This window comes from Salminus brasiliensis, chromosome 5, assembly GCF_030463535.1.
Source record: "Salminus brasiliensis chromosome 5, fSalBra1.hap2, whole genome shotgun sequence".
NCBI lineage: Eukaryota > Metazoa > Chordata > Actinopteri > Characiformes > Bryconidae > Salminus > Salminus brasiliensis.
The window spans coordinates 42,858,783-42,885,552 of record NC_132882.1 but is presented as its reverse complement, the minus strand read 5'-3'; the positions used below and the strand labels follow the sequence as shown (position 1 = coordinate 42,885,552).

At 40.0% G+C, this 26,770-nt stretch overlaps 1 long non-coding RNA gene across 1 annotated transcript in view; it reads left to right on the top strand.

Annotated features, from left to right (window-relative positions):
- LOC140556499 (uncharacterized) overlaps nucleotides 1-17,187 on the top strand; it is an 82,375-nt gene extending 65,188 nt beyond the window's left edge. Inside the window, exon 3 of the long non-coding RNA XR_011979736.1 lies at nucleotides 16,999-17,187. This is a non-coding gene — a long non-coding RNA (uncharacterized lncRNA). The remainder of the gene's footprint in view (nucleotides 1-16,998) is intronic.
- Nucleotides 17,188-26,770: the final 9,583 nt, after the last annotated feature.

Below are 26,770 nucleotides of genomic sequence, written 5' to 3'. Positions count from 1 at the left end.
TGGCCTGGGTGCATTCTGAAATCACAAGTGTAACATAAGACTAAAAAAGTTGATATTTGTTGGTTAAATATACAAAAAAAAAAAAAAAAAAAAAATTAATTAATTAAACTTTTAGACATTTTAGAACATTTTAGAAATGTTGCATTTGCTACACAAAGCTCATTTATCACAAAACAGCTGGATGGCAATTTGTTTATTATTGCTCCATCCTAGAAGGAGAAGGTTTCCTATTTGCAGTGTGAAACCACGCCCAAATTTCAGACCACAGGCTATTGTCATCCACCCAGGCACTCCAGCCCAGGCGTTTAATCCTCTGTATATGTAGGATGATTATACAGCTTCTAAAACTCGACCACGCTTCCCTCCAGCTGTTAAATGAGCCCAAACAGATCAGGCTTAATGGTTTGCTGTGGTGCTTTAAGGGTGTAATTGAGCTAGCTGTGGCCTGTCACTCTCTAACCAGGGCACTTGTTAAGGCAAGTGCATGACACTGCACCTGCCCCAGGTTCGGGTTATAAGGGCAGTCCCCACCGAGATAAAAGACCCCACTGAAAGTGTTCTTAGCTGTCTTTGGAGGTCTGTGGTCTCTGTCTTGCTAATCTCTGACATTTCAAATGTGTGTATTATGCATTAGCTTTCGTTGTTAGCCATCAGAGACGCCACTCTGTTACTTTTTCTGTCCCAATATTGATACTGAAACCAAGAACGGCTCTAATTTACCCAATTTCACACAGACTCAGTTAGCCAAGACATGTTTGTAGTCCAAATTTAGTTAGGTAGCTGTTCAGCACAGTGTTGGTTACCTATTTAGCACAGTGTTATCTAGCTGTTCAGCACAGTGCTGGTTATCTAGCTGTTCAGCACAGTGCTGGTTATCTATTTAGCACAGTGTTTGTTAGCTAGCTGTTCAGCACAGTGTTGGTTATCTATTCAGCACAGTGCTGGTTATCTAGCTATGCAGCACAGTGCTGGTTATCTATTCAGCACAGTGCTGGTTATCTAGCTATGCAGCACAGTGTTGGTTATCTAGCTGTTCAGCACAGTGTTGGTTATCTATTCAGCACAGTGCTGGTTATCTAGCTATGCAGCACAGTGCTGGTTATCTAGCTGTTCAGCACAGTGCTGGTTATCTAGCTATGCAGCACAGTGTTGGTTATCTAGCTGTTCAGCACAGTGTTGGTTATCTATTCAGCACAGTGCTGGTTATCTAGCTATTTAGCACAGTGCTTGTTAGCTAGCTGTTCAGCACAGTGCTGGTTATCTATTTAGCACAGTGCTTGTTAGCTAGCTGTTCAGCACAGTGCTGGTTAGCTATTTAGCACAGTGCTTGTTAGCTAGCTGTTCAGCACAGTGTTGGTTATCTATTCAGCACAGTGCTGGTTATCTAGCTATGCAGCACAGTGCTGGTTATCTATTCAGCACAGTGTTGGTTATCTAGCTATGCAGCACAGTGCTGGTTATCTATTCAGCACAGTGCTGGTTATCTAGCTATGCAGCACAGTGTTGGTTATCTAGCTGTTCAGCACAGTGTTGGTTATCTATTCAGCACAGTGTTGGTTATCTAGCTATGCAGCACAGTGCTGGTTATCTATTCAGCACAGTGCTGGTTATCTAGCTATGCAGCACAGTGTTGGTTATCTAGCTGTTCAGCACAGTGTTGGTTATCTAGCTATGCAGCACAGTGCTGGTTATCTATTCAGCACAGTGCTGGTTATCTAGCTATGCAGCACAGTGCTGGTTATCTAGCTGTTCAGCACAGTGCTGGTTATCTATTCAGCACAGTGCTGGTTATCTAGCTATGCAGCACAGTGCTGGTTATCTAGCTGTTCAGCACAGTGTTGGTTATCTATTCAGCACAGTGCTGGTTATCTAGCTATGCAGCACAGTGTTGGTTATCTAGCTATGCAGCACAGTGTTGGTTATCTATGCAGCACAGTGTTGGTTATCTATTCAGCACAGTGCTGGTTATCTAGCTGTTCAGCACAGTGCTGGTTATCTAGCTGTTCAGCACAGTGCTGGTTATCTAGCTATGCAGCACAGTGCTGGTTATCTAGCTATGCAGCACAGTGCTGGTTATCTAGCTGTTCAGCACAGTGCTGGTTATCTAGCTATTCAGCACAGTGTTGGTTATCTATTCAGCACAGTGCTGGTTATCTAGCTATGCAGCACAGTGTTGGTTATCTAGCTGTTCAGCACAGTGTTGGTTATCTATTCAGCACAGTGCTGGTTATCTAGCTATGCAGCACAGTGCTGGTTATCTAGCTATGCAGCACAGTGCTGGTTAGCTAGCTGTTCAGCACAGTGTTGGTTATCTATTCAGCACAGTGCTGGTTATCTAGCTATGCAGCACAGTGTTGGTTATCTAGCTATGCAGCACAGTGTTGGTTATCTATTCAGCACAGTGCTGGTTATCTATTCAGCACAGTGCTGGTTATCTAGCTGTTCAGCACAGTGCTGGTTATCTAGCTGTTCAGCACAGTGCTGGTTATCTAGCTATTCAGCACAGTGTTGGTTATCTATTCAGCACAGTGCTGGTTACCTAGCTGTTCAGCACAGTGCTGGTTATCTATTCAGCACAGGGCTAGTGAATAGCTACCTACCTGCTGTCCTGTTGTTAGCATCAGGCTACACGTGGCTACTGCAGTGATGACACTGCTTATGTTTATCAGCACTACAAGCAATTCTGTGATATTCGAGGTTCGATTTCTTACAGAACCTGATCAGTCGTTCTTTCCCTTCAAATCATCAACCAACCTCAACCACTACACAGGGATTTAATCAGAAGAAACTGAGGCAGTTACCTGGGCAGTTTCAGTGCTTTATTATAATGCACATAAATGGATATAGATATATATAGATATATGATAATACAGAGAAAGCCATTAAATACAGAAAGCAGCAGAAAGTGACATTGCAAAAGCAAGAAGCCTGACCACCTTAGCCCTCCCAAAAAGTAAAGGCTGTTCATACCCAGCAGTTCAGCTAGCTGGTAAAGCTAGCTGTGCGTACGCAACCTCACATGCTGATTAGCTGTTTTCTATTGTATTAAACAATAGAATGCCCTTAACATTGTGTGAATGCATTGCAATATATTCATATATCTATAACATATCCATATACCTCATATTTAATAATAATTATATATATATATATATATTTAATCTAATATGTTGTTGCCGTCACGCCAAAAACGTGTATTCTCAATTCTGAATCCATTTTGAACTTTTTGGCTTGATTTGGATCTGACCGTTATCCTTTTCATTGTGTCCAATTTCATGAGGAATTGACCAATTGAAATGCTTCAAATGTCTAATCTACAAATTCCACTTTTTTATACCGACTTCCATTAAAACTCTTTTATTCCATTAAAAAAGTTTTTTTATTCCCTTCTTGGATACAAGTTTTTTTTTTTTTGCATGACAGCGACAATATTGTATAGTAAGATATTGTATCATATATTGTATCATATGATACGATAAGCATGGTCTCACACATGGCGATATCACTGATTAATGAACATTTGTGTACGCTCTGGCACAGCATGTCATTGCATCAGCTTCCAGAGCTCAACAATGGCACAATGGCAATGTTTTTTGCTTTGACTAAGTGTTGATATGGTTACTAAGGCATGTCTGAGATTCAGGTCAATCTTGGCAATGGTAAACAGTCGTCAGACGTCAACAGTCAAGACGTTCGTTGCTATCTTGGCAGTGAGTTGTCAACACAGGCGTGTGCAGCCCGACACTCGTACACCACCATTGAAATAGCAATCCGCCAAAGTCAGACCTGTCGCACCTAGCTCTTAAAGAGAACGGCGAAAGGCACGCTGATTGATTTATTGCTCGTTACGCCCAAAACACACCCATGATTAATTAAGAGACTTAATACATTTGCGTGTTTCGAGCTGCGGACGTCAAACTTTTTCCGAAGTTACGATAGCAAAGACACACCGACACGCCCTAAATCAAGCTGAGCTGTGCGCGGTTGACGGCTCGCCTAAAGAACGCTAAGATAGGGCCCACTGAAACAGTTGCTATTGCAGTTGCTATGTAAAGCTCATGAGTCTTTGTAATGCTGCAACTTCAATGCTATAGTGTCCACTGCCCAGTCAGCCATCTAGCCTTTTCCAGTATAAAGTATCCACTGCTGTTTTTTCACAAAACAGCTTGTGTATAAACATATTATTTGGGTTATAGGGCTCGAGTATTCATATTCATATCGAACCATCACTGGGTTTGCATGGTATTGTGGGAACTGTAGTGGTTTGGGAGTATTGGAGATTTGTTTGGAGGCAAATAAGGTAGTCAATTGCTACAAAAAAAGGGGCTTAGCTTGGAGGGCTTAGCTTTGGCTGCCTACCGAAACAACATCCGTTAATGAATGCTTACGAGCAAATTCACGTCCACTAGCGAGAGCGTCCCCGCGGTTTCTGTGGTGATCCCTGAATAGGCAGAGATCAGGAGATGGGTGTTTCCATCTCTGAAGACCCAAAACAAAGGAGATTCTAGTTAATGCTAGTGGCGCCCATGCTAATGTTAGCAATGTCCAAGACATTTCTTCCCAACTGACTGTAAATAAAGGCTAATAAAACCCATTTTACATGTGGACTACAAAGCCCTGTAGCTAATAAACATTAGCAGATTAATGTAATGTAATGTAGCGACATAGCATATGCTATTCGTACGACATAGCATTGCTTTGTTTTTAGCACTGTAACAAGTAGGGTTTTCCTAACGTCACATAATATTACCAAAGTAAATGAGTAGCATAAGCTGCACAAGTAGCACAGATAGTTCTATGTTAACGTGGCTTCGGTACGATGTCACCCTGCGTTATTTTAAAGCTGAAAAAACATCAAATATGACGTTTAGTTTGCTCTCAGGTTCAAAAGACAATCAAAATCAATACATTCATCATACATTAAGAGATCACTTTATGACCTCCATCCTTTTTGACCTCATCCATTTCTTCTTTATCGGTTAATCAACCGTCCTCACCTAAACCTTGTGTTTTGTCTTTTTAAGGATACCTGACTCTTCCATCCAGATTTTCTTATGCAAATTTTCACAACTCGCATAAAAAAGGGTGGACAGAAAACCCTTCATTTGGGTCCAGCACCCAAAAACCAAAAGACATCTGAGAGCGGGGCTCCGCGGTCAGACACTGACCACTAATAAAGGATGGCTGACACAAACATGAACAAATGGATAATTATCTGGTATATGCAGCTTTTGTAATGTGCTGTTTTTATGATTAAATATTTTGGTATCATTTATAATAATTCATAATATTAATCTCAATATCGTGACCGTGTATACACTGTTGATATCGATAATATACTCAGAAAAGCATACTGCATATCACGTTAACAAAGGTTATCACGATGCAATAAAATATTTCCAACATTCCGATGAGCACTCAAATGCAGTGTTGGAGACGGTAACGTGTTAAACGTTACTGTCATCGAACACCAAAACGGAATATATATATATATATAACATGGAAAAGGTAAAAAGCTTGGAAACCTATGTATCTTCTAGAATCCCAAGTTTCCCCACTTGTACATACCACTTCACTGGCTGTACAAGTCTAATTTACAAGTGGTACACATGGTATATACCAGTTTCTGACACTACTTACAGCACCAGGCTGGCGTTACAGGGGAGGGCTTTCCAATAAGGTGGCCAGTGAGAGTATATATATATATATATATATATATATATATATATGGAACAAAGACAGAAAGGAAAGTGGAAATGAGAGAGTAAAGCTTTCACTCCTTTCACAAATTTTCCTCATGTCCCTCCATTCCAGCAGGTGGAAGACCATCTTCAACTGGTAGAAATGCTGTAGTGGATGAAAAAGAGCAGTATTAGACTGTGTACAGTTTTACGGTTTGGGTTTCAGGTTAGTTTTTTAATTAATACTACTTACCGTCTTGCCTTCCTCTACGGCCGCATACACGGAATGTCTGTAAGGTAATGACACAGCAATTATATACACACCACAGTAACCAGCGCCTGATTTACAGCCTGCAAATGTTTAAGCACCCCTTTTTTATATGAGCTGTACTGCTGATGTTAGATGTTAGCCCCTGGTCAAAATGTCTGTGACTGTGAACAGTTACCCCTTTAAACAGCCTACGTTCTGCCAGATTAGCAGAGAACAGCCCCATCAGTTTGCACAGAACACAGGTACACAGGTTAAGTGTGTAGACGGTGAACTGATCTCCAAAACACATCAAATTCAAGAGTAAACTTTCTTATATGAACATTTTTACATTTTAACAAAAATAATACAGTAATATTATTTTTGTTTTGTAGAGTGATTTTAGACTGAAAAAGAAAAGGAGCAGCATTTACCGGCTTAGCTTTTGATCTGGGTGCCCAATGCAATTATGCTTAAACGTCAAGCAACCATCAGCACTGCCATCAACAACACCGAAAACAATGGAGTCACACGTTTTACTTACATTCCTTTGGTTCCTAATCAGCACACCGATGATAAACACAGCGATGATTACAAACACAACCAGGATTACAATCCACAAAATGTACTCCTGGAGATGGCTTTTACCTAGCAAACCATTTGAAAGTAAAAACAGATCATCAGCAAAAAAGGTCAAATAATTATATAGCTGCTCAGTTAGTTAAAAAGGAACAGTTCAGTCAATAATGCTAATGTTGCCAGCAGTAGTGTTGTGGGCAAGACTAAGACTGAGTCAGGACTAAGAATGGGAGTGGCTGAGGTCGAGGCCGAGGCAAAAATCAGATTAAGATTAGACACTTTTTATCATATCAAAATCAAAACAAGAAAAATGACATTTTTTTTAGTTTTTCATTTATTATCATTTATTACACTCGATATACCTGACTTTTAAAAGGAAACGGCGAGAGACACGCTGATTGGATTTATTATTGCATGTTACACCCAAAACACACCAATGATTTATTTAGAGAAGCTACGCAAGGCATACTTTTTCCATCGTTACGATAGCAAAGACACACCGACACGCCCCTAAATCAAGCTGCTAAGTTAGTTATAAAGGAACAGTTCAGTCAATAATGCTAATGTTGCCAGCAGTAGTGTTGTGGGCAAGACTAAGACGGAGTCAGGACTAAGAATGGGAGTGGCTGAGGTCGGGGCCGAGATCAGATTAAGATTAGACACTTTTTTTCATATCAAAATCAAAATAAGATTTTTTTTTTTTTTTTAGTTTGTCATACATTATCGTTTATTACACTCGATATACGTTAATAAATACTTTATGAAATATATAGAAGACTGTGACATTAAATACCTAGCCCAAAGCTATAAAATGTAAACTAAAAAGTGTCATTTTTAGGAGCAAACAATGGTGATGTTTGGACATGGATTCCATCCATCATTATTATCATTAATATGTGAGATCATCTTAACAATCCAGTCTGCTCTCAAACAGTAACTATCCATCATGGACAGGAACAATTAGGTCATGGACGCGTGCCAGCTCTCAACAACTCCGATCACTCCTAAACTTCTCAGCACATCACAGTGCTCTGGTCACCCTCCCGATGCTCGTTGCCTGCGTCATTTACTAGCAACGGCGCTTGCGAATATATCTACGCGGATGGGCGCGGTGGTCTCGAAATGAGGTGTGTTCAGGTAAATCTTGGCAACGGAGGTAAACCACAGACTGAAAACAACTTAGGCAGACGTCAACAGTCAGATGTTCGTTGATATCTTGGCAGTTAATTGTCAACACAGGCGCGTGCAGCCCAACGTTTGTACACCCCCACTTTACTAGGGATGCACTAATCCGGCTTTTTCAGTTCCGATACCGATACAGATACATAAACTTTGCATATCGGTTGATACCCGATACCAGTCTGATACCATTGCTGAATTAATAAACTGTATACCTCAGCATGTGGGAGAGACTTAAGGCACTTTACTTTATATAATATATCAAATTAACAGATATATAAATGTACTAATTTTGTTAATATCTGGGCCAATATCGATCCTAATATCGGATCGGTGCATCTCTATGCTTTACACCACTGAAATAGCAATCTGCCAAAGTCAGACCGCACCTGGCTCTTAAAGGGAATGGTGAGAGGCGCACTGATTGGTTAATTGTACCTCACGTCCAAAACACACCCAGAGATTTAGTACATGTCTTTTGCAAGTTCCGAGCCGTGTACTTTTTCCATCGTTACGATAGCAAAGACACACCGACACGCTCCTAAATCAAGCTTGGTTGGTGGCTCGTCTGGAGACAGCGACAATAGGGCCCCTGGTCATTTTCATCTTGAACACAGTGAGCTTCAGAAAGGGTAGTAAACGCATACCAAAGCTTGAACCTGTATACAGGCCTGCTTCGTTCAGCATGCGCTGCTAAACGGCACTGCGCAGTGCGTCCCTTCCCCACGAGGTGGATTCAATGGAGAGAGTAGAGATTTGAGCCTTTTAAGATCTGAGAATTGCAGCTACCTTAGACAGACGCATCGGACTTGGCTGGTTCCTGGGTCCACCTCACCCAGAGGTCGAGTACATAACATTATGCGAACTGGTGGCCACTAACTTTCATTCACTTCTAGCAATATTAGCACATACGTTAGCAAGTACTCCTTTAAAGGGCCCGGGCCTTATTCGGTTTATACTACTATTTTCCAGCCTCTATATTTCTTATCACTGATATATGTAAATAAGCTCATTTACTGCATAGTTGTTGTATTAATTCCATTCAATAGTGCACCTTCAGTTGGAAAATGTGTGAATGTGTACTTAATTGTGCCCCATATTTATTATTTGAGTAATTTATGCACATTTTTATTCAGGTTTTAATATATTTGTCACGTTTGTCGTTTATGTTTTTGCTTTTTAGGAATGTAAAACTGTTACTGTGTTACTGTATTGTACATTATTATTGTTATTATTATTTGTATTATTAAATGAACTCTACTTACGCTGGTCATCATAAAGTCCTTCAGCTTGGCCTTCAACTACAAACAAAAACCACAGAGGAATATTAAACAGTGTGAAGCTGCATTTCCCACCATCCTGCTGTTCCTCAACACTGAACTGATCTTTAAAAAACTGAAAATCTTCAAAGAGACTGAAAGAAGAGTCACTCACTTCTGAAACAGACCTCCTCATCCATCTGAAACACACACACACACACACACACACACACACACACACACTAACGTCCATCACTGGTTTAGACTGGAAAACACTTTAGGCCGCTTTCACACTCAGGCTACTGCAGAGCGGACCAGACCAGAACCAGCACTGACTGTAATCAGCTTCTACAGACCAGTGAACAGTCCAATAACAGAGACCAAACACCCAGCACACACACACACACTTCTTACCATCTTGTCGTCACAGAGGATCTTCCAGGTAACTTGTCTGGTGTAATTGTGAGACTGGCATGAGAGGTTCATCAGTCCTGACTGATCAGCTTCACCCAGAAAATGCCCCGTCTGCAAATCAAGAGCAGTAGAGAATAAACTCCATCCTGTTTACTGACCAGATAATCCCAATAACCCCTCAACACCCCTTATCCTCCACCTTCCTCACTAAACAGGTGTAGTGCAGAGTGGAGTACAGTCGCTCACCTCATTGTACAGCCTGTGCTGACAGCCCCTGCGCTCCTCCACCATGCTCTCACTCAGTTCCAGGGTGCCGATGCCGTTCTGGCAGGTGACCGGGATGCAGTCTGAAAATCAAAACATGTCTTACCCAGAAGGAATACTAATAATACACTGTGTACAAATGTTTGTGGACACAGGAGATGAATGGACATTGATACATTGTACTGTGCAGTAGTTTTAGGCTCCTCATCACCTCATTACTATAAACCAACTCTCTCAGCAATAAGAGCTTTTACTGTAGAAGCTCCATTAGATCTCATCAGAACAGATGCAGGTTAACATAAATCCAGTAAAAAGGAGAAACAAGAGCTAGTGAGATCTTGTCGGTGAGCTAGTCTGAAGAACAGAGCTCGGGTCCAGCCCACAGCCTAATTTTCACCTTTGCGCAGTTCTACATGAAACAAGTGTCTGTAGTTAGTTAATAACTATAAAAAAGAAAGAAATCTACTTACTCGGTTTATTATCTTGGAGTGAAGCTCCACTGCTGGTGACACAGCCCACTTCTATGACACACAAAAGCCACATTACAAAACACATGGAGCTGCATAATAAGAGGGTCAGGGGTGGTCTACTACTGTGTAACATGACAGTATAGGCAGGAGGAGAGCGGTGGGGCAGTTAAAGAGGACCTGGACTAACTTGGTGCATGATTGCATCATTATCCAGACCCCTGGCTGTTATTGTGACCCCTGGTTCCAAACTATTTTGCACCGAAACACCCTGAAATATCATCAAACACTGAACTGAATGGGGGAAGTCCCTTTAGGACAGTGGCTACATTGACATGTCTGGACATGGATGCCTTTAGACTCACTAAGTACACCTAGACATAAACTTCAGTCTATTCGTCCTCACTGGACTGTCTAACAGGAATACCAATCCACCATAACATTAAGACCAACGAGAGGAAATGAAGTACTTACTTTTTAAACTCCAAGCGAATACCAAGACTACAGCACACGAGAGGAACTTCGCCATCGCTCCTGAGCTTCGCCGTTCCTCAATGAACAAAGAAGAGAGAGAGAGTGAGAGAGTAAGAGAGAGTGAGTCAGACACCCTGCACTACACCCTGCCCCTTTATTAACCATTATGCTGGAGTTTGGCAGCCTCTAGTGGATAGATCTGAAAGGTGCCAATGAAGGGTGCAGGGTTCTCGGTTTTCTCTGCATGTGCTCTACAGGATTTAGATTTGGGCTCATCGCTGGCCACTTTAGAGGCCTCCAGTACTTTGTCTTTAACCTTTTCCAGCTGCCTTTTAAAGTATGTCTTGGGTCACTGTCCTGCTGCAAAGCCCACAACCACTGACAGAGACACGGCTTTCTGACACTGAGCCCTACATTGCATGCAAACTACTTCGGTAGTCCTCCGATTTCCAAACGCCATGCAAACAGTCAAGGCGTCCAGTGCCGTCTTTTTTTGAACCTCCACCACTAAGGGTCTGTGTTCTTTCTTTGAAGGCCTCAGTTCATTTTCTGTAAATGGTATAAATCATGTGCTTCACCATAAAGCTGTTTTTTTTTTTTTTTTTTTTTTTAGGTCTCCAGGGCAACAGTGGACTGTTACATAAGCATATCCTGTCACCCCTCAGCATAAAATCACAGGCCTCACCTAATCCTCACCTACTTCAACCTCATTCACTGTAGGCAGCTAGACATAAGCTGTGGCTGAAATGGATCTCTACTTATATTTTAGGGCAATTCAAACTTTGTGAACCATATAATGCAATACTACTGAGGGAATAGGGATCCATTTTGGTCACAGCCTTTAGGCATATACTGAGTTTAGCATACATTTAGGGTTTCAATACCTTTGTAACACGAGTTTAAAGACTCCCACCCTCACACAGGAAACAAGAAGGGGCTAAACCTGAGACACATTATTACTGCATTCGATGGTTTTTAAGTTTATGCCTCTTGAGCCACTGCATGCTGTGGCTCAGCATTAGCCGGTCTTTTGAAGTGATGCCCATATTGAGGATGCTTAAATATGGCATAAATCCAATCGTAATATCAGGATATTAAAAATAAATATATTTTTGTATTTTCTATAAAAAAAAAAACTAGCATTACGTATTTTCTTTAATATCTGAAAGAAGCTGAGCTGCCATATTTTAATAATAAATAAATACAAAATTTAAGATGAACATTAGTTTACCTTCCCAAGTAACCCCCAAATAACAACTCTAACAGGGAATTAAAAAGAACTTATAAACAAGTAATTTTGAAAACAAAAAAACAAACATTATTAACGCAAGACAGTAGTTCTGGCCAAAATTATATTTAGACAGCGACAATGTACAAGAATATCTTCTATACATGCAAAAAACAAAACATCACAAACTGTCAAATAGTATTTATAGTATATTTTAGTATTAGAGTATAGTATTTATACTATAATGATAATTCATTAGAATATCCTGTAATTATCTATGTACTTAATTTTTTGTTGCTTGACATTAGATCTCCAATTATGCCATAGATTCATCTTGCAATTGTGTCAAAAACTGGAAACTGCAAAACTGGGGCTCCAGGACAGTGTTAGCCAGTGTTCTTTAACTACTGACGAGATTTGTGATACGTTCAGTAAAGCATACTGTAATATATTGTGATCATTTATTATAATAATTATAAATACAGCATACGAGTATGCATTCAAAACATGGTTCTTCAGAGGTTCCTAGGTAAAAGCAATGGTTCTACATTGAATCATGGCAGCTCAAAGAAACATTTGGTAGCATGTGCTAGCTTGGATAGATGGTTCTTCAAACATACAAGAGGAATCACTTGTCTATGGTTCTTTATAGATACTTTATAGATACTAAGCAGGTTTGTGTATCTAATAATAATTAGTATATAACCTTTGTCCTATTTCTATTGGTCTGTTTATCATGAAATTATGACGTGGTTTAAAACGTCAGTGTGAACAGGCAGGCTAACCTGGACTTTGCAACGTCACAGAAACAGTGGGTATAAACAGAGGGTATTATATACATAATTACCATTACGTATTTTCTTTAAAATCTGAAAGAAGCTGAGCTGCCATATTTAAAAAATAAATAAATACAAAATTATGACGTGGTTTAAAACGTCAGTGTGAACAGGCAGGCTAACCTGGACTTTACAACGTCACAGAAACAGTGAATTCAGAACAGTGCTGATCTGGATGGGCTAAAGAGTTCGCTAATTAGATGTAAGCATGCGAGTGCTGTTGTGCTTGTTGTGTCTGCACGTCTCTCAAACTAGTCAAAACTCCTCAACATCTTAATACATCTCAGTACACTAGATTGTACTAGATGTACCAGATTAAAAATCGATGGCGTTTAATCTTTGCCACAACACAAGGCCCCAGTTCAGTTCCTACAACATAAACGTGCAACCACAACACAACAAGTGCAAAAATCTTGAATGCAGATGTATGTTGTATGTGACGTTTGATGCAAATGACGCTTCAGCTGTACTGGTGTGAGGAGATGTACAAGCCTAGTAATCTGATTTCTTCATATTTATTTATCTTATTCCTTCAAACCTAGAAGTCCGAGATATTTTCCAAGGCCAAGGGTCAGGCGGAGCTAGTCCTCCTATTACTGCCCTTTACTTAACACCAGACTGCTAAAGGTGGACTTCACCTATAAGCTTAGTTTTCATAATAAAAAAATAAACTTGTGTTCAGAAGTGTTTAAAAATATGGCATAAAGGATTAGAACAGCCCAAACCCTCACACAAAAAACTTGGTTGCACCCAGGTTTTTTAAAATGCCTGTAATATGAAGACATACATTTTTTTTTAGATGTGTCCAGAATGTCCAGAAGCTGAGCTGATGAGCAAAATGAACATTAGTTTGACACATATTCCAAATAACCAGGCCTAATTATCACTGCAAGAATTATATTTACACAGTGACAATGTACAAGAATGTCTTCTATAGTAAGACACTAAATATCAAACTGTCAAATACGATTTTTAGATGTTCAGGATTTCTGTGTCCACAAACAAATGTTATAATTTATATTTATATCTAATTACAAATCATTAGAATATTCTGTAATTATTAAGAATTTGTCAGAAGTCAGACTGAGCTAGTCCTCCTTCACTGCCCTTCACTCAACACCACACCGCTACAGGTGAACTCTATACGTTTAGTTTTCACAATAAATAAATAAACTTCCAGAATGTCCAGAATGTCCAAATGAACTGTAGAAGGCCCTACAATGCAGTAGACAGCTGCATAGCATTGACAATCAGGTTAGAACCAAACTAATTACCAGATTTCTAGATATTTCAAAATTGGAGATCAAATTTCCAGGCATAAAACAAAGATCCTGAATCTCCGTTTTTTGCTGTTTTTTTGTTTTTGTTCATGATGAATGGACCAATAGAATAATTTGCACCATAACTGCAATCTCATGCAGACATTTAGCCTGAAAGCAGTTTCAGTTTTCCTTTTTTTGCTTTATTGAAACATATGCTGTACATAATACGTGAACTGAGACAGAAGAAATACAACATTTGCAAAAGCCAAAGCACGTTATACTAGGGAAGCTGCAGCTAGTAAGCAAGTGACTGATGTAAACTCTAACATTTAGCTAACATGTTAAGATGAAATTAAATGCAATACCCACATGGTCTTGATGGCTTGCTGTAGTGCACCTACAGTATAATCAGAACATTTTTGCACAATGCATAAACCACATACATCAATTCTACATACTTCCATAGGATGTGGCTTTTTTTAGCTATTTATAGAGGTAGAATCCCCTGAAGAAAGCAGGCTGATGGTCGGTAATCAGGCAGTCTAATTTCTGTGTAATACACGTTTGAAGACATTTCTGCCTGTTCAAAGAAAAGAGACTTTAAGACACTAGAACCTTCTAATGCACCGTTAACAGGAAACACCTGTGCTTTTCAAGGAATTAATTACTCAACTTTGCCAATGTACTTTTGTCCTCACGTTGTTGCAGTGACATTGTGAGGGTATTACCATAAACATGTGCACAATAAGAAGAGTTTTTAAGGGGGGCTTTTTAGCTTATTCTAGTGTAGCTTGTTCTAGTGTAATTCACTTCGATTAGCATTTGCACATACCTGGTAAATACGTAGAATTTAAGGGACTGCAGGAGAAAGTGTTTCCAGCAGATTTCCTTGAGTAATGCATATTTGTGTACGGACAGGCATAGCATTTAACTGCATCAGCGTCCGCAGCTTAACAACAAATTCCTCTGTTTTTAAGACTTGCATTTGCTACTTAAATGTGACATAAAGGATTCTGCAAATAAAGCTTTGACTAATCTGTATCTGTTATTTTGAACATGCATGGTTAATACTATACAGTTGCAATCTAAACAATTCAAAATTACTCAAAATTAGATTTCTTAGCAAAAATGGACACAATTTCAAGCTGTGTCCAATAAACCAACCAAACAAGAGTGATTTAAATATCTCAACACAGCTAACTGACATATTTAATGATGACTGCAGAAATACTCAGTCAGAGTCAGAGGAAGCAAAGCAACCCCAGCACATCACAGAGCCGCCAGTGTTCTTTTTTAGCGTGTGCTTCATCCTTCCACCTCCAGACATGCTGCTGATCCATAGGCCTGAAAAGCGTCCAGATTTTTAAGCATATTGGAAAGGGCTTTTCTTGAGCTTTTGGGTGGGTAGCGGTGTCCTGGCATGGAACGACCTTCAGCGCATACTATGTGCCTTACTGTGCAAACTGAAACCTCAGTGCCTTCTGCAACCAAATCTTGCTGCAGGTCTTTTGCAGTCAGTAATCTCAGTAATCTGGTGGCAGACGGTAATATTTTTTGTTCATTCAACTATGAACTTCTGAATTCTATGACCAGCTCTCCAGATCTCTTCTGGTTGGCTCTCTTGACTTCACACATCAGTCAATACACCACTAGATCTGTCACCTGATCTGTAAATGTGGGCTCATTCTGAGAATGCAGTCATCACTAAAAGTGTCATTCTGCGCAGAATTTGGAGAAAGCGCTCATTATGTTAGTTGTTTTGAGATATTTAAATTGCTTGTTTGGTATTTTTTTGCCAATAAACCTAACTTTTAGTGACGGATAAATCATGTAGATTGCACTTATATATGATACTAAGCATGATGTCATCTACAAAATTAATAGTGGTGGCTTGGATATAGTTTACAGAGGTATAGTCAATGGAGTAGCTGTTTACCTTGTTTGACCAACACGTCAACAACAACTACTTCAAACAAACACCACATTTGTTCTCAGACCTTCTTCTGACTTCAGTCTTTTCACAAGACACACAGTAGCCTGCATCACTCCACGGAACAGGCCCACAGTGGCAGGGACAGTCTTCTACTGTACTATCGCCACTTGACTGTCAGTCTATCTGCTCATATCAAATGAATCTATGGAGAACACAGATTTATCCGCTCTCCTTTGGCATCATGGGATAAAAATAAGTAAGCTAGTTCAAGCTCCTATGCCACGGTTATCAAATAATAGTAATCATGTAATATATATATATATATATATAACATGTACATTATAAAAAAACTTGTATAAAATACACACAAAAACCTTGTATCTCCAAAATGGCAAAAAGCCATTAACTTTCAATAGAAGTCAATGTTTAACATTGTTCCAAGTAATTTTGGAGCATGTCTATTAGTTCATTATGAAATTTTGACCAAAAAAAACCCCAAAAAACAGAGATACAGAGGTTTTTGTGTGAAAGTGACAATGTAGAGGTTGAATTTTAGTGGAATGACATATTAGCTACTCACAACACTCTCAAAATTATATATTTTGTATATATACTAAAGAAAACCTCTGAGCTAGAGAGATCTACTATGTAATTATCAGAGGACTGCTGCACATATATTATGTGAGTGTGTGTAGCTAAAATATTTATGTATATAATATATAATAAAAATACAAATATTTGCATGTTGGGTCATTCTCAGCAATGAAGTGACCGGCATCTTCAAACAACGGACTCCTGGAAGAAAAAGCAAAAAAATATATATTTTATTATAACTACTACTACTACTAATAATTATTATTATACTGCTACTAATTATAATAATTATAACAATACTACTACTACCACTAGTACTACTACTACTTCTACTAATTATAATAATAATAATAATAATAATAATAACAACTAGCTCTAGTTCATTACTAGATTAAGCATCAACATGAATACAGTCCTTATTTTTCTCCATTGACATTTTGTTCAAGAATTTAGAATCAGGAACTCGAATTGAGTCAAACTGCATCAGTGTTTTACTGTCTGTACACCTCTAATCAACACTGATAAACAATAAAAACACACTTTGATACTCACGCTTTTCTCTTTTCTCCTTTTTCCTACAGCGCTCCCAATCAGCACCATGAGTGCAATCACAAACAGAGCCACAGGAAAGAGCAGGAGCAGACGATTTCCTCTGCTTGCTACAGAACCTGGCAAGAACACAGTTCAGAGGAGAATCTCAATTAATAAGATAATTGTTGGACGACAAATAGCTGCTAAGTTAATGACATGCTACTAAATTACTACATTACTTACATTGTGAAGTCTGTTCAGGGCTGGTTTTGGTAGTAACTACAGAAAAACAAAGGAGCCACATCAAATCAACTGCGTTTTCGAAGACTTCAAACACAGAGCACACACATGAAAGACGACTGAGTCTGTTCACACCTGGCATTAGCAGTGTTTGTGTTGATCGGATCATGTTCGGATTTCACTCGTAACTCAAACCACATTCGGAGGTGGTCAGAGACCAGGCAAGCAGGAATTGTTTACGGGAAGTAAAACGCAAATGATGTTCAGGTTGGTGTGTTTTTCACACCAAGTAAAATCAGATGGTCATACTGGGGACACATTTTAGCGACGGGTGTAAACAGAATCCGGTCAGCATAGATCCAGCTACTAACCGGATACAAACCGCATGTTAATGCCAGGTGGAAACAGACCCTATTTTTCGCACGGCTAAACTTCTGACATGTCCAAAGGGAACAGGTGAGCAACACTCACTTCTGTAACAGGCCAAAATCTCCACCTAAAAAACACACACACATACAGACACGTTAGGTCCAGTTATATAGAAGTGAGTGAATTTACAGTGGCATGTACAGGTTTGGGCACCCCTGACTTGAACTCCACTGTTCCCATTAACTGCTGATTCTTAAGTACACACACTGCCTGAGTTAATGAAGGTCTGAGTCCTTGATGGAAGTTACCCTAGAGCTCAAAATCTCAAATCTCAAAAGTGCTTCTTTCCTTTTTTCACTCTAAAACTGTACAAAACTAAAAAAAAATCAATCTTGCTTAAAGTGTGTGAAAGAAAGTTGGAGATCAGTTTATCTCCTGCTCACTTAACTATTCAATATATTGACAGAAATGTAGATAGATAGATAGACAGGCAGACAAGCAACCATGTAGATAGGCAGGCTGACATATAGATAGCCTAGTAGACAGACAGACAGACAGATAGAGACAGACAGACAGAGAGACAGATGGTTAGACAGGCAGATAGACAGATGGATAGATAGACACACAGACAGACAGACAGACAGACAGATAGACAGATAGATAGATAGATAGATGGATAGACAGATAGACAGATGGATAGATATATAGATACAGATAGATATATATATAGATAGATAGATACAAATAGACAGATAGACAGACAGACAGACAGATAGATAGATAGTTAGACAGGCAGATAGACAGATGGATAGATAGACACACAGATAGATAGACAGATAGATAGATAGATAGATAGATAGATAGATAGACAGATAGATAGACAGATAGACAGACAGATAGATAGATAGATAGATAGATAGATACAAATAGACAGACAGACAGACAGATAGATAGTTAGATACAGATAGATAGATAGATAGATAGATAGATACAAATAGACAGACAGACAGACAGATAGATAGTTAGACAAATGGTTGGACAGGCAGATAGATAGAAAGACATATAGATAGATAGACAGATAAATAGACAGATAGATAGATAGACAGATAGACAGACAGACAGACAGACAGTTAGACAGATAGATACATAGATAGACAGATAGATAGACAGATAGACAGACAGACAGATACAGACAGATAGATATATAGATATATAGATAGATAGATAGACAGATAGGCAGACAGACAGATAGATTTTACTTTAGATAGATTACTAGAAAATATAATCCTAATGGAATATTATGATATTGTCCATCCCTAACACACACACAACCACACACACACACATTCTTCTTACCCTCGGGATGTTACAGCTCAGCTTCCAATGTATTTCAGGAGGACATGACAAGATGGTGAGGTTCCAATAAGTCGCCTTCTTTATCAGCTTGGACTCTTTAGCCTTGCCGAAAGGGGCTGCATCAGCCAGTAAATTATTCTATGAATCAGATCAGCATAATGAGAGCAGTGTAATGAGCGTAGCTTGTGCACCCTTCAATCTTTCATTAAAACTAGAAGGAAAACGTCTATACCGTCTCTATCACACACAAAAGCTTGTATCTCCATTTTCACCAAAGTTGTTCTTTACATTGTGAAGATATGATGGTTCTCGTGTGACAGTGGTGGTATGTACGTTCCTGCTAATCTCAGGAAATATATGCACCGGAAAATAACATGAGAAAGATGTTCACCTTAACCAGCAGCCCACCCTCGCAGTCCTTCAGTTCCTTCGTAATGTTCGCTGCCAGTGCCAGGGTAGCGGTGCCACTCTCACAGCTGACGTCAATAAACACGGTGCAGTCTTCAAATCCAACAGATTCAAACACAAAAATCACAGTTCTGTCCACAACTTCTCGAAAAAGGCAGATTTCACTTATTCTTCTAGCAAAAGAAAGCATCTCCACAGAGGTTCACTCTTCAAAATAAAGGTACAAATGGTTCTTTGAGGGATGCCATAGAAGAACCACTTTTGGTTCCATAATAAAACATTCGTCATAGAGGTGTGTGAGTGTGAAGAACCTTTAAAAGATCCCAAAAACATATAATAATAATAATAATAATAATAATAATAATCTCTATTATAAAAAAGATTCTTTATGAAACCAAAAATGGTTGTTCTTCTATGGCATCGCTCAAAGAACCTTCTGCAGCACCTTCATTTGTGTAGGTCCTGAAAATGAAGAACTTGAACACCAGGCTTCCATTCACTCTCTGCAGACAATGCCAGAAGAATGGGTTAACTGGCTTATTAAGGCCTGCAGTGTCAAGCAGAAAGTCCAGCTCTTTATGCAAATCAGCACAGGAATGTTAATTTCAATAACAGCTTCTTTTTTTTTTTTAGAGTGAAATTAGCATATCTGTAATATTTAGCCACGTTTACCATTTCATTCACTCAAATAACTGCTAATTTAAAAAGAATTGTGGTTAATAAATAAAAATTCTCTAGATAATGATAGGAAATTAAAATTTTTAATAAACACTAATAATAACACTCCTACAGAAAGTGTTGGATGGTGGTTCTCCATCACTGTGTTCATCATTAGAACATCTCCTCTCAAAGTTCTTCTCATGGAGTCTAGTATTATTTAGAGTTCTCCTCAGATCAACACCTGGTTTGGTGGTAAATCAGGGCTTAATGATGGGAAATCAGGTGAGCTGCTGCTGCTGCTGCTGCTGCTGCTGATGATGGAGTTGAACACATCCTCCACGCTGTGCTGGCTGGACTGGGGAGGGGGCGTCCAAAAGAACCCTGGAGGAACCGAGCTCTGTTCTTCAGACTAGCTCACCGACAAGATCTCACTACTTTCTTTCTTCAGAATGAGAAGCTCTCGTTTCTCCTTTTTACTGGATTTATGTTCAGCTGCTTTATCTGATCTGATGAGATCTGGAGCTTCTACAGTAAAAACTTCACAAGTTAAAATGCTGGCTAGCACATCTTCGAATGTTTGGGTGGGATAATTGACTTTTTGGGCTGTTTGTACCTAATAATCTGTCTAGAGGAGTTGAGTCATTGGGCTGGATTAAGCTAAGAGAGACAGGGATGAGGAGGGTTGAGAGAATGAGAGTCAGTTATGAGATTAAATCCATATTTCAGCATAAATAAAGTGTAATCTACCCTCTGAGCTCAGCAGTAACAGCGCTGTGTACATCTCTGAAGAACACCGCTACCACCTCAGTATGACTCGACGGGAGGATGTTGGGGGCCAAACTTGGTAAGAATGCATACCTGCGTGAGGGGGAGTTCCTGTTGTTGCAGGGGTCCTGGGGAGTCCCTTGGTGTGCCGTTGCTCTATGAGACCACCTGTAACACAGTATGAATTTAGCTACTCAATACAAACAGCAGGCACAGCAAGTTTGGGCAGTGTCGTCCATTTCTGTTACCGCACCTGATCTCCAACAGGGCAGAAAGTTAAAGATGAAACTTTCTTTGACACATTTTAAGCTAAATGACTGGATTCGTTTAGTTTTTCTCAATTTCAGACTGAAAAGTAAAAAAGCAAACCATGCGTGGGTGTGCGCGGGGTGGTGTGTTTAGAGAAAGTGTGTGCACTTGTAAAAAGCAGGAAGGAGCACTATTACGACTGATTCTGCTGCATTCAGATGCGCGTGCTGCCCTGCGTGGACACCGCAAGCGAAACAATCGCTCAGCGCCGCCCGCGTGCAGCATAGGACACATAAGCCCATTCAGAAACTGCACGATTACCCGGTTAACTGTCGCGACCGACTAGGCAGCAAAACGTACTCATGGACACACACAAACACACACACACACACACACACACACACGCACACACGCACGCGAGCACCGAAGCTTCGCTTGCACCGCTATGTCACGCGCTGTAGTGAACCGGGTTTCCTGCATTCCTTCACTTGAAACTCATTCATTCGCGCGGTGAAGCACTAAAGTACAAACAGCCCAATAAACACACACACACACACACACACACACACACACACCTTCTACAGCGCAGAGTAAGACCACCATGAGGCCGAAGAGGGGGTTCGCCATCGCTCCGTTCGCCGTAAATAACAAAACCTGCGCAGAGAGACACTTCCCGTACGAGCGCCACCGACCTACTACTGGAACTCCTTTTAAGGTGGAACTCCTTTTAAGGTGGAACTCCTTTTAAGGTGGAACTACTGAGTGCTGAGTTCACACTGATGCTGAATTTTAAGGTGGAAGTTGGCACCTAGGACACCATACCAACTACCTAGCAACCTCACAGCAACCATCTGTGAAACCATAGGAACTGCCTAGCAGCACTGCAGCAACAACCTAGCAACTCCATAGCAACCACATAGCAACAACCTGTGACACCATAGCAACCACCTAGCAACAACCTGTGACACCATAGCAACCACCTAGCAACACCATAGCAACCACCTAGCAACAACCTGTGACACCATAGCAACCACCTAGCAACACCATAGCAACCACATAGCAACAACCTGTGACACCATAGCAACCACCTAGTAACTCCATAGCAGCCACCTAGCAACACCATAGCAACCACCTAGTAACTCCATAGCAACAACCTGTGACACCATAGCAACTACCTAGTAACTCCATAGCAGCCACCTAGCAACACCATAGCAACAACCTGTGATATCATAGCAATCACCTGTGTCAATACAGAAACCACCTAGCAAAACACCCCTTAAAAAGTACTTGCCACATTTCAAGCACTGTTGTATTTCCTTCAGGAAATGCAAATCTAGTTACAAATAATACTACTAATTATTCCTTATTATTTTGGTTGATATTATTATTACTAGTAATAATACTACTACTAATTATTATTATAAAATATTATTATTAATATTATAATTACATCACAAACGTGTCATAACAGGATTTGTAATTGGATAAATGCAGTTGTAATACACCATTCAGCTGCTTGAAGTAGAGAAGCAATGCCAATAGAATAGGACTCCACAAAGGTAGCATCACTCTGTGTGTCACACAATGCATAAACAAGCTTTCCCACTGCAGGATCACCTTTTGAGCATACCCGTACTGGACAAGCATGGATGTAGCAGTAAATAACATATTTATTTATGAGTGACAATGCAGATGCTGCTTCATCGCAATATTCACTGTATACACAATGTAACTGGAGATTTTACTAGTAACACTGTAATTATAGAGAAGGGAGAGAGTCAGACATGTAAATTGTAGAACACCGCTAGTCAATGTCTCTGTAGATCTGTAAATCTGATCATCATGAGATGCATTACAGAGAGCTTAAATTTGAGATTTGGCATGACAGATGTGAGGCCTTTTTCCCCCACCTGTTTTTTTTTTTTTTTTTTTAACGTGGGACAAAATCAATCAGTGGCACCCCCATCCACAGCTCCCCCTCCCTGTTAAACACACATGGGACGGATAAGCTTATTTGACTGTGTACTAGACAGACACAGAACAGAAATTTGACACATCAGGCACGTCGTCATTCTGAAATATTGAAATATTTGGAGATCCTGATGTTATTTTCAAATATTGCGATAAACCTTATTGCTGTAATACAGCCCTATCTTACACGCGACATAAGAAGTTTGCGAAAATTGCTTGAGAGTTAGGATATCCAGTGCTTAGCAAGCAGAACCTCGAAGTTATTGACCATAAGTTATACTCGTAGAGTTCTACCAGTAAACTCTGGAGACATGAGGGCAATAAATCGTACATGTAATCTCGACAATGGCATTAAAAATAAAACATAAAAACTTATTTTGCTTGTTTTATTATTGTATTTCAAGATACAAGTTGAAATAAAAAGAAATATGGGCTATTTAGGCTATTAATAGTGTTTATAGATGAGTAAATGTTTCTGTATTATTGTTTATTATCATAGCTGTATGCTTTTTAAGGTATTTAAGCCCCTCCCACCCTCACATACACACACACTCATACACACTGCCACAGTCTTACAACTAAGGCCTACTTAAAGCCCCCCAGACACAACTTCGTAACCACAGTGGATGCCCATGTGTAATTAAAAAAAAAGTAAATATGGCTGGTACAGTACAGTGCAATATGGCTGGTACACAGTACAGTACAATTTGGCTAGTACACAGTCCAGTACAGAACAATATGGCTGGTACACAGTACAGTACAATTTGGCTAGTACACAGTCCAGTACAGTGCAATATGGCTGGTACACAGTACAGTACAATTTGGCTAGTACACAGTCCAGTACAAAACAATATGGCTGGTACACAGTACAGTACAATTTGGCTAGTACACAGTCCAGTACAGTGCAATATGGCTGGTACACAGTACAGTACAATTTGGCTAGTACACAGTCCAGTACAGTGCAATATGGCTGGTACACAATACAGTACAGGAATTTTAGGCACCCGAGTACATTATTTAGACCCATTTCTCTCAGCAATTTACCGAGATTTACTGTAAACACCAGATCTAACAGATGCAGGTAAACATAAACACAGTAAAAAGTAACAGGATAGGGGAAGGAGAATGGATTTACCTTAGTGGTCTAACTCTGTAAAGGATTTAGATCTCAGAGCTGTGGTTTGTAACACATGGATCTGTCCCATCTGTACGTTGATTTACTGTAGAGAGAAGTTGCAACTGAAATAAAAGGCCCCAGTAGATCACAGTATGTGGGCCAGGTTTGTGGTCTCTGTACAGTGTTCATACATATCATTAGTATTTAGCTAGATGTTACATGTCCGATTTAAATCTGTTGTGATCCAGCTGGCTTCAATTATGAGCTTCTGTTATAAGGTGTATAAGGTACGTTCACGAGTATTTATGTTAGGTGCATTGTGGCTCGTTAACACGGTTTTGAATATTGTTTTGTCGCTGTCGGAACAACGCCAATCTCTGATTCTCCGTTTTTGCAGTTTTTCACTTTGTGACATTGTTTCATGAGAACTGACTGGCAGAAATAATTATTTGGATCTTTCTTGGACCAATTATTTATCTTAATTGGACAGTGTTGCGGTCCTCTGTGGGTTCTTTAGATGTCCAGTCAGCACGGTGTGCGGCTTGGCTAGCTGAAGAGATTTTAGTGGCCTTTAGCTGCCAGTGCGGCAGATAACCGAATTGGTCCTCGATTCTGTTGGCTAGATTTTAGCCCTGTTTCTATGTTCTCCTAAAGTAGCTGTTGTGTTTAGCTGTAACAGGCCTTTGCTAGTGGGCTGGGTGTGTGTGTGTAAATGCTGGGGGTGCAACTGAAGAGAGTCAAGACTGTGATGTAACAGTTCTGGGGTTTTGGAATTGGCCGGTGTTTTGGATGTAGCTTAACCTGTAAAGTAACCTTTGCGTAGTAATGAGGTTTCGTTTGATTACTGATGGACGGCATCAGTGTTTGGCATGTTTGGCATTTGCAAATCCATCTTTTTACATTTTTTAGTGACTTCCATTAAAAGCTTCGTTTTTTCCTTCTGCTGTAAAGTTGCCATTTTGGAGATACAAGGTTTTGTGTGACAGTGATGATACACATATCATAAGGTAGATTAGAGCATAATTGTACAATAGAAAAGAAAACAATGGGGCCCCGAGTGGTCCAGCTGACTGAAGGTGCTGTCACTATGATCAGATGATCGCTGGGTCGAATCCCAGTCATGCTGCCAGCCATTGGCAGCCGAGACCCCGAGAGAGCACAATTGACCTCGCTCTCTCCAGGGTAAGATGACGCTTTCCCTCCACATCGCTTCGGTGCGGTGCTGGCCGTCACTGGCGTCTGCAGGCTGGTATGTTGAAGCCGGGTATGAGGGGCTTCTCTCCAGGTGTTTTGGGGGCCTGGCTATGTGGCTTCGGCAGCAGTCTGAAAAAAAGAGTGGTCTGACTGCGCACACGTCGGAAAGGTCGCGTGACAGTCCACCTTCACTGGTGTTGGGGGCATCGTGGGGGCAGCGTACGGGTTGGGTACTAATTGGCAGTCCAAATTTGGGAGAAAATACTGTAGTTGAAAATCGGATAAAGACGCATTTCTATGCCTGACTATCAGTAAAGACGTTTCCATTGTTCTGTGTGCGAGGTAGCATAGCCTAGCCTAGCTTTGTTTTTAGAACTTTTACAATAACACTGTCATTACCGTTGTAATTGTGTCTCTGGTAATCTCGCTGTTCTCTCAGCACGGCACAGATAGCTATAGATATGGTAAAGCTGGTCCTCTGGCATTAGCTTTTAGCCTAGCACAAATACCTATTCCCAGGTCCATAAATGATAGTTTCCTCATCCAAACATTAATGATTAGAAATTTTGCAGGATTTCTGGCTTTTCCATTAAGATTTTTTATGTACTTTTTGCATAAAAGTGAAACTGAAGAGCGGGTCCACCACCCAGAAACTGTGCATCAACAGATGGACTAGTCTTTAACTTTACACCAGCAATGTGGAGCTACAAGGAAGGGGTTTTCAATAATGTGGCCAATGAGAGTATACATACGGAGCATAAGCAGACAGGAAAGTAGGAAGGAGAGAGTAATTAAGGAAGGTGGGATCTTCTAACAGCTTCCTAAGAAACAGGGTAAACAGAGGGTTCGAGGATTAGAGTATTAGTGTTCGGTTACAGTTACAGTGCATTACAAGTTCATTTTCAATTATTATACCACTTACCTCCTTGCTTGTTGCTTTCCTCTTCCTTTTGTCTACAGCAGACTATATTTACCTGCTGTAAGGTAAGAACACAGTAAATGAGTAATAGAGAATAAAGAGCATCTAATTTACAGGCTGCAAATGTTCTAGCTCCCCTCTTAAAATGACTTGTACCGCTGATTTTCTAAGATAAAAATAATAGAACACACTTTCCGTTCATCCTAATATTTGGACCTGGTCAAAATGTCTGTTATTGTTCATATCTAAGCAAGCAGATGATTAACTGATCTCTAAAAGCAATAAAGTTAAAGATGAACCACTTTCTACAACATTTGGTTTGGGCAGCCCAACAGATTTGAGCTCCCAGGCAACGCTTACCATGGTCTCAGACCTTAATAAGCTTGTCCACAGTCCTTGTTTGGAAAAGCCAATGCAAACTCCAAAGCTTTATTAGTTCTCTGACTCCTCAAACCTCGTCCCAACAATCCGCAGCTTTGGGGTCCTCTAAGAAGCTGCCGACCACTCTGGACAGTACAATAATTTATGTCCACAAAGTATAAAAAGACTGTAAGCAGTGTTTTCTGGTTGTCAT